Source organism: Python bivittatus, unplaced genomic scaffold, assembly GCF_059951505.1.
Source record: "Python bivittatus isolate LINGU-HERP-01145 unplaced genomic scaffold, Pbiv_v1 ctg000080_np1212, whole genome shotgun sequence".
NCBI classification, from domain to species: domain Eukaryota; kingdom Metazoa; phylum Chordata; class Lepidosauria; order Squamata; family Pythonidae; genus Python; species Python bivittatus.
In genome coordinates, this window is record NW_028277035.1 from 45,929,615 (window position 1) to 45,938,619 (window position 9,005).

Here is a 9,005-nt window from a genome sequence, read left to right on the forward strand (position 1 = left end):
CCCAACAGGATACCGTGGTCGACAGTATCGAAAGCTGCTGAGAGATCAAGGAGAGCAAGGATGGTCGCACTTCCACCATCCCGCTCCCACCAGAGATCATCCATAAGTGTGACCAATGCTGTTTCCGTTCCATAACCAGGCCTGAAACCTGACTGGAAGGGATTCAGATAATCCATTTCCTCCAGAACCCTTTGGAGCTGTGATGCCACCACTTTCTCAACCACCTTTCCCAAAAAGGGGAGGTGGGAGACTGGATGAAAATTGTCCAGTATGGTAGTATCCAGGGAGGGTTTCTTGAGGAGCGGGTGCACCAACGCCGCCTTAAAGGCGGCCGGAAACACTCCCTCCTGCAAGGATGTAGTAACCATCGCCTGGATCCAACCACATGTCACCTCCTGAGCTGCTTTCACCAGCCAGGAGGGGCATGGGTCAAGATGGCAAGTGGTAACCTTCATAGTCCCCAGGATCCTGTCCGCTTCCTCAGGAGCAACAGGATCAAACTGTTCCCAGATAACCGGGCAAGAACGGTCCTCCGGTATCTTTTTTCCTGTTTCCCTCATTTTCCTCTCTTCTCCTCATGGCTTTTCACTAGGTAGGAATGAATCCTCTCTCCTCCTCATGGGCTTTGTAGTAACATTTCAGAACCCCAACAGTATGAACTTAGCCATTATGGTTGACTGGCAAACTATAGATGATGGTTTAGTGGAATGTTTCAACCCAGCAAATTATGGTTTATTCACCAAAACATACTGAAGCAGACCATGTCTGAGTCTGTTGGGGATATAGCCAAATGCAATGATCTTCTCCACAACTGCCTTATACAAAACTACTACTGAAGAGCAAATCCATACAACATCCCTGCCTGGCACAAGAACAGCCCACTAACCATTTCCAGAGGACATGAATTCATGCCACTGCCTGTATCTCATTGTCCACCCACAGTAGCAGCAGCCAAAAGCCCTCTTTAGGTCCTCTGCTCTGGAAGTCATACTTTCATCTTACCTTGCCTCCAGGATATGGATGCACAAGGAGGATGCACTGACACGCATGGGGAAAGATGCCCTTAAATGATGTCCTCTGTGTTGGCAAACCTGTGGCTCCAATTGTTGGACCACCCCCTTCCATCCTGATCTTGACCTGTTTTCCTGCCCCTCCAGACTCCTTTAGCTGTGTGGAGACCAGAACCCCAGCTTATGCAGCCACTTTTTTTTCTTTTTTCCTAAAGGGTTACTGGATGGGTTGACCTAGAGAATGGGAAGTCTTGAATTTGAGTAGCGTGACCCTGACGTAATGTAAATACAGGTAGTCCTCATTTAACAACCACAACTGGGACTGGCAACTCAGTCATTAAGCGAAGCAGTCATTAAGTGAAACCATGACTGTGCTTACAGTCTTACTTCAGCTTTCCTTTGCTTTACAAACCTGTGAAGGTTGTAAATTCGAGGATTGATTGCAAAGTTACTTTTTCATCACTGTGGTAACTATGGTTGGTAAATGAGGCAGCCACTAAACAAGGACTACCTGTAATTGGAGGTGTAACTGAAACGACTTGTCTCTTGTAGTACTTCTATAGCCTTCCAGGCAGGGAATTCCCTTCCACATGGCGGCTGCTTCCAGGAATCCTGCCTTCACTCTTTTTCTTTTTAAACAGTGTTGTTAAGGTAGTTTACATCTCCCACACTGAACTCCTTTCCCAGACTCCAGCTCTTCAGCATCATTTATCTGGTAGCTGCACTGTTCTGGTTGACTACTAGGTGGCAGCTGAGAAATACACAAAATCTAATTCTTTGCTGCCATCTACTGGTGTATAGGTTGAACAGTTAACTAATGGTTTCAAAGAATAGTATGTTCATACAGCAGATGGTATGATGGAAAAGAAAAAAAATGTAGTGCATGGAGTAACCAGCAAGTCATGCATGCCAACTGGAGGTTTTTCAGTGGTATATACTGTTGGGTGGGGCTGAAACTTCAGGCAAGGAAACCTCCAATCATGGCCTTTAGAATGTTGCATGTTAAAGGATGTACAGACAGTTGCCACCCGGCATAGACCTGTGGGTGAGGTCATGCCTCAGGGACAGCATAATTCTCTACTGGTTCTGGGATGACAAAGCAGCTGTTGGGGTTATGCCTTAGACATTATTGCACTGATGAGCTGATTAACTTCTTCACTGCTAAGAACTCAGATCTTTTATCAAAAGAAGCAGAGACTGCGTTAGTACATTATTTCCCCAATTTTTGATTTTGCCCAACATACTGAGTCATAAATGAACTGCACGGCCTCTGTTTGTTATACTAAAATGTGATTATTTGTAGCTCAGTGGGGTGGAAGGCCATAGTTGTGTTCTCTAGCTGGCATTGTAAAGAGGTGACATCTTGAAAGCTTTCAGTCACAGCTAGCCCCAGGATCAAACTACACTTACTATGCTACCTCCCTATTCTTATGCAATGTTTCCCAAGTTCAGAAGAGAACAAAATGTCCTTCCACCAGGGTTTGTTTAACTGTGTTTTATTGAATATACTATGATTTAGTGTGCTGGCATGACTTTTTAAGCCATAAATCATGGCTTTGTAACTGTAATGGCAATATTTGCTTAACATGCTAAATTAAGAACAGACAAACTGCAGTACGGCTTAGCAGGGTTTGTAAACCTGCTGCTTTAACTTGATATTTAAAGATCTGGGTTCTGGGACAGGATTTTCTTTATATCTTCCTAAAGCCCCTGAAATTTTGTTTCCTTGGGCAGCCACTTGTAATGCATATTAATTTGGACCAGGAAGAACATGCAGTTGTTAACATCATTAATCACTGCCTTGTATACAGCAAAGTGCCTCACTCCTTAACATTTTTTTCTATAAGAAAAAGGAATTAAAAAAACATGAAACAGAAACAAAGAGAGAACCAACAAACAAAAGGGTTTGAAAACTGTTCTTAGGGGAGGCGGAGCTGGCGTCGCGGCGGTACGGTGTGCGATCTGGAGCTCCCAAGATCGCAGCTGATATCTCCGATGCTGGACGGTCCCGAAGGACCTAAGCCGTCCCGTAGAGACGGCGACTAGATAGGGCACGTCCTGTTGATCCCAGGGATATCGCAAAATCTCTGGTTGATCCGGGAGAAGTCCCTGAAACCAGCGACGGAGCGGCAGCCATTGAGACTGCAAAAGCCGGGACAGCTCCAAACGGAAGAAGAAAGTGTGTCAACCGGGTGAGATGGACCTTTATTATTCAATTTTGCTTAGAGAACACCCTAAGTAATCCAAAGTGAATTTTTAAAAGTGAAGAAAAGTGGGACTAAGCGGCGAGATTAAGCCTTTGGGAAATTTTTTTTTAGTTATTTAACTTTCCCTTTTTATGGACTTGAATCTGGCAGAGTGTGGTTTATTTCATTTTTAAACTCAACTGGACTGGCTTTTCTGTTTGATACTCAATAATTTCTGATTTCAAGCATTAGGACTAAGATTTTTTTTTAGTGTTTTAAGAAGCATATTTCTTTTTCTCTTCTTTTCTCTTTTTTTTTCTCTCCTCTCTCCCTGTCTGGGAAAGAGGAAAAGCGAAGCGAAAGCCAATGAAAGAAAGTAGCACTGCCACCTAGAGGCTTGGATATATATATATATATTGTTTTTTCTACTGTGACTTGTTTTACTCATATTCAAGGACTCTTAAAAAGATAGCGAAGTGCATCACAAACTGTTTATATAGGTGCCACCTGAATAACTATAAACAAGACAGCGGAGAGTGGATTCTGAAAATGTTTAAGGTGGAAAGCCTGATTTAGTCACAAGAGCCTTGGACATTTAGTGGCAGTAGCGTACTTCTTGCTAGAGCCTTGGTTTTTTTTTCTTTTTGTTTTTTCCTTTTTGTTTTTGTTTTTTTCTCTTTTTGTTCCTTTCTTCCTCTCTACCTTCTCTTCAGCTGGTTTTCTTTTTTTTTTTAAAAAGAAAAGAAATTTAGCTTTCTTTTCCTCTTCCTTTAATTTTTTTTAACTGTATACTATTGGATTAAGGCGGACAAGTGCCTGAAGGTTTTTCCTTTTCCATTCCCTTTTATTTCCAGGTTTTTTTTTATCTCCTTTCTATTGTTTTTCATTCTCATTTTGTGGAATAGTATCTGTGGTTCTTGCCTTGTTCTCTCCCTCTTTTCTTTTTTCTGCAGCTTTAAGCATCAAGATGAGCAAGAAAATAACAGCCCCAATCCCATCAACGTCAGTAGCTTCCTCTTCACCCCCTGGGAGACAACGTTCAATTCAGACAATGATACAATATGAAAAAGAGAAGGAAGTGACATTACAGGCAATTATGCAAGAAATTCAGAAGATTGGAAAGAGGACGGAGAATATTGAGCATAGAATTGAAAAGACAGATGAAAGTATACAACAGATGATGACAAAATATGAAGAGAGATTTAAGAAAATTGAAGATGAAGACATACAAAGAGATAAGAAAATTGGAGATATCGATACTCGACTGAGTGAAGTCGAAAAAGCCAGGAGTGACTTGCTAGGATGGGAAATTGATAAATCAGAATATTATTTGAGATTTCAAAACATAGAGGAAGGAAAAGGTGAAACCCTTGCGGAAATAATGACAGAAATACTGGCAGAAGCATTGGAGATAACCACAGAGAAGATGTCAGATGGGATGGATGAAATTTTTCGTGTCTATACGAGATATGCAATGAGAAATAAACTACCAAGAGAAGTACACATAAGATTTACTAAAAAAACTATTAAGGCACAGATACTCCAGGTGGCAAGAGAGAAAACACTAAAGTACAAAGATAAAGAAATCATAGTCCTGAAGCAGGTGCCAAGAAAAGTAAGAGATATAAGAAGGCAATATTCATTCCTGACTAAAGAGCTACTTAGAAGAGGAGTAAACTACAGATGGTTGATTCCAGAAGGTCTTCAGTTCACTTGGCAGGAACAAAGACAAAGAGTTGATACAGTCCAAAAAGCAGAGCTATTCTATTCAGAATTCTTTAAAGGAAAAGAAGAAGACACACAAAAGGAAGAATCGTTAATTGAGTTTCAAGAAGAAGGTGCAGCAGCAACTGGAAAAGAAAAAGAAGAAAGTGGGGGAGATGGTGTTCCCAGAGAACAACGAGAAGTAAGATCTACTAGAGCAATTAAACCCTCGTATAAAGCCTAACATGGAGGAAAGAAAATTGATTACGATCAATATAAATGGACTTAATCTGGCTATTAAAAGAAGGAAAGTATTTCATAAATTAGAGAAGTTAAAGTTTGATATAATTTGTCTGCAAGAAGTACATATCAAAAAACAACACGAATATTTGTTGCAGCAAAAAAAACTGGGTAAATTATTTACTTCCTTGACACAATGTAAAAAAGAGGAGTGGTCCTATATATTAGAGATACAATGCCAGCAGAACAAATCTATGCGGATGATGATGGAAGGATTTTGATGGTTGAAATAATAGATAATAATGTTAAAATTCTTTTAATTGCAATTTATGCTCCCAATGACAATCAAGAAGAATTTTATAGGAAATTACATATGAAAATAGCTGAATTGGACTATGTTAACATCTGTATGATGGGAGATTTTAATGGAATAATGAATGATCAATTGGACTATAAAACACAGAAATTGACAAAGAGAACTAGGAAGACATTGCCAAAATCCTTCCTTCGAATGATAGAAGAAATAGACTTGAAAGATGCATGGAGAGAAAGAAATCCAGCAAATAAACAATATACTTTTTATTCAGACAGACATACATCTTGGTCTAGAATTGACATGATATGGATGTCAGCGGACTTATTTGCTAACATTCGAGAAATTGAAATACAAACAAGTACTTGGGCCGACCACAACCCAATGGTAGTTATTTGGAAAGGACAACGGAAGAGATTTAGATGGACTTTAAATAATAGGATACTAAAAGAAAAAGATTTCAAACAAAAAATAGAGAAAGAACTTACCTTCTTTTTTAATGAAAATAAAAAAGAGGATACATCATTACAGAATCTTTGGGATACAATGAAGGCTTATACAAGGGGTTTAATAATTGATTATACAAGGAAAAGAAACATAACGCAGAAAAAGATTTTTAAACTACTGGAGAATGATCATAAAAAATTGGAAGAAGAGTTACAGAAATCCCCGCAAAAAAAAGATATTAAAGCGAAAATGGATCTAATTAAACATAAAATGGGATTAATGGAAAAGGAGGAACTGGCACAAAAAATTAGAAGTGCTAAACAGAATTACTTTGAAGATGCAAATAAACCAGGTAGATGGCTAGCCTATAAACTGAGAAAAGAGAGAGAATCAAAAGGATTAATCAATTGATAAATGAAGAAGGACAGATCTGCTTTGGTAATGAGGACAAGAAAAAAATTATACAAGACTACTATGGAAAATTGTATTATCAAGAGAATGTACAAGAAGAAGAAGTAAGACAATATTTACAGAAAGCGAAATTGCCTCAGATACCTAAAGACATTGAAATAATGTTAGAGGGGAATATAACTATGATGGAATTAACAGAAGCTCTAAAAAAGCAGAATGTCGGGAAAGCCCCGGGTCCAGATGGACTGCCAGTGGAATTTTACAAAACCTTCCAGGACATATTGAGCCTTCAACTATTGGAAGTTATGAATGAGGTTATGACAAAGAAGAGGATACCCCAAACATGGACTGAAGCATATATTACACTTATACCAAAGGAGGACGCTGACCCACAACAGGTTAAAAATTATAGACCTATATCCTTATTGAATTCAGATTATAAAATTTTTGCTTCAATATTGGCAGAAAGACTAAAAAGATATTTGAATAACTTTATCCATGTTGATCAAAACGGATTTTTGCCAAAGAGACAAATTAAAGACAACATGAGAGTAATTCTCGACACATTGGAATACTATGAGGCACATCCTGAAAAGCAAATGGCCTTGATATTTTTAGATGCACAAAAAGCCTTTGACAATGTGAATTGGCGATTTATGTTACTGCAATTGGAACAAATGGGCTTTGGTAGAAAATTTACCCAAGCCATTGAAACAATATATCACAAGCAGACTGCAAAAATTATGATAAATGGAGATTTAACAGAACAGATAGTCATAACAAAAGGGACGAGACAAGGTTGTCCACTATCGCCCTTGTTGTTTGTCTTAACATTAGAAGTGTTGAACAGGAATATAAGAGAAGAGAAAGAAATAAAAGGAATGAAGATCAAAAAGGAAGAGTACAAATTGCAAGCCTTCGCAGATGACCTAGTATTTATACTAGAGGACCCACTGGAAACAGCACCTAAATTAATTGAAAAGATAGAAGAATATGGAAAAGTAGCAGGATTAAAAATAAACAAAGATAAAACAAAGATATTAACAAAGAATATGTTAGCAAGGCAAAAGAAAGAATTGGAAGAAGTCTTGGAAATACAGGTCACAAACAGGGTTAAATACCTAGGGATATATATTACACCAAGATGTAGTACATTGAAGGAGGATAATTATGTTAAACTTAAACGACAGATTGCAATAGATCTGACAAAATGGGAGAATTTACAATTATCAATGATTGGGAGAATATCCACTATTAAGATGAATATATTGCCTAGGATCTTATATCTATTCCAGACAATTCCAATTCGTTTAGGGAAAGAGTTTTTTGATGATTTAAATAAAATTGTATTGAAATACATCTGGCAGGGTAAAAAGGCAAGAATAAAGCTTAAATTACTACAAGATGCAAGAGTAAGAGGTGGGTTTGCCTTGCCTAACTGGGAATTATACTATCAGGCGACAAATCTGATGTGGGTAAAGGACTGGATAACTTTAAGAAATAATAGACTATTGACCTTAGAGGGACATGACCTGTTGTTGGGCTGGCATGCTTTCTTATGGTATAAGGGAACGAAAACACAGGGCTACTTTAGAAGGCATTATATTCGAGAGGCATTGTTTTTAAACTGGGAGAAGACAAGAAGACAATATTATTTAAAAGTTCCACGATGGATATCCACTATTGAAGCCTTTTCTTATTCAATAACATATAAAAAGGAACAAACAGTTAGATATACTGAGATATTGAATGAAAAGGGTGAACTTAAAACTATGCAAGCGTTGGAAGAACAAGGTATAAAAATGAACTGGTTCTCATATTTGCAAATACAATCTAGATTCGATAAAGATTTTAAAGCAGAAGGTATTTATGATGAGCTGACTGTTTTAGACAAAATTTTGATGGGTACTGATGAAAAGGTGATTAAAAAACTTTATGGACATTTACTAGAATTTAAGATGGAGGAAGAACAGGCTAAAGATACAATGATCGCATGGGGGAAAAATTTTGGATACGGAATTGATTTAGAGAAGTGGCAAAAATTATGGTCTCAAAACTATAAAATGACAATGTCAACTGCATATAAAGAAAATCTGTATAAGATGTTTTATAGGTGGCATTTACCTCCAGCAAGGATTGCGAGAATGTACAAGAACAAGTCTGATAAATGTTGGAAGTGTCATCAGAAGCCCGGTACATATTACCATATGTGGTGGACATGCCCAGAAGCTAAAAGATATTGGATTAAAATCCACACATGGTTGGAAAAAATGATAAAACAACATATAGACTTTAAACCAGAGATATTCCTATTAGGAATTATACCTGAAACATATAGTAAAGAACTGAAATATTTGATTGTAAATGTTCTGACAGCGGCTAGAATTGTATTTGCTAAAAATTGGAAAAATGAAAAAGTACCTATGCAGGAGGAAGTCATTAAGAAAATTATGGAATGTGCAGAGATGAGTAAATTAACATTTGAAATTAGAGAGCAAGAAGATAAACAATTCTATATGATATGGGATTTGTTTTATCAATGGTTGGATGAAAAGATATAGTAATGTAATAGATCAGCAAATTATATAATAGAAACTTGACAAACTGATATAAATTACTATATATATATATATATATATATATATATATATATAATCAATGGATAAAAATGATATAAATCCTATTATGAAAGCT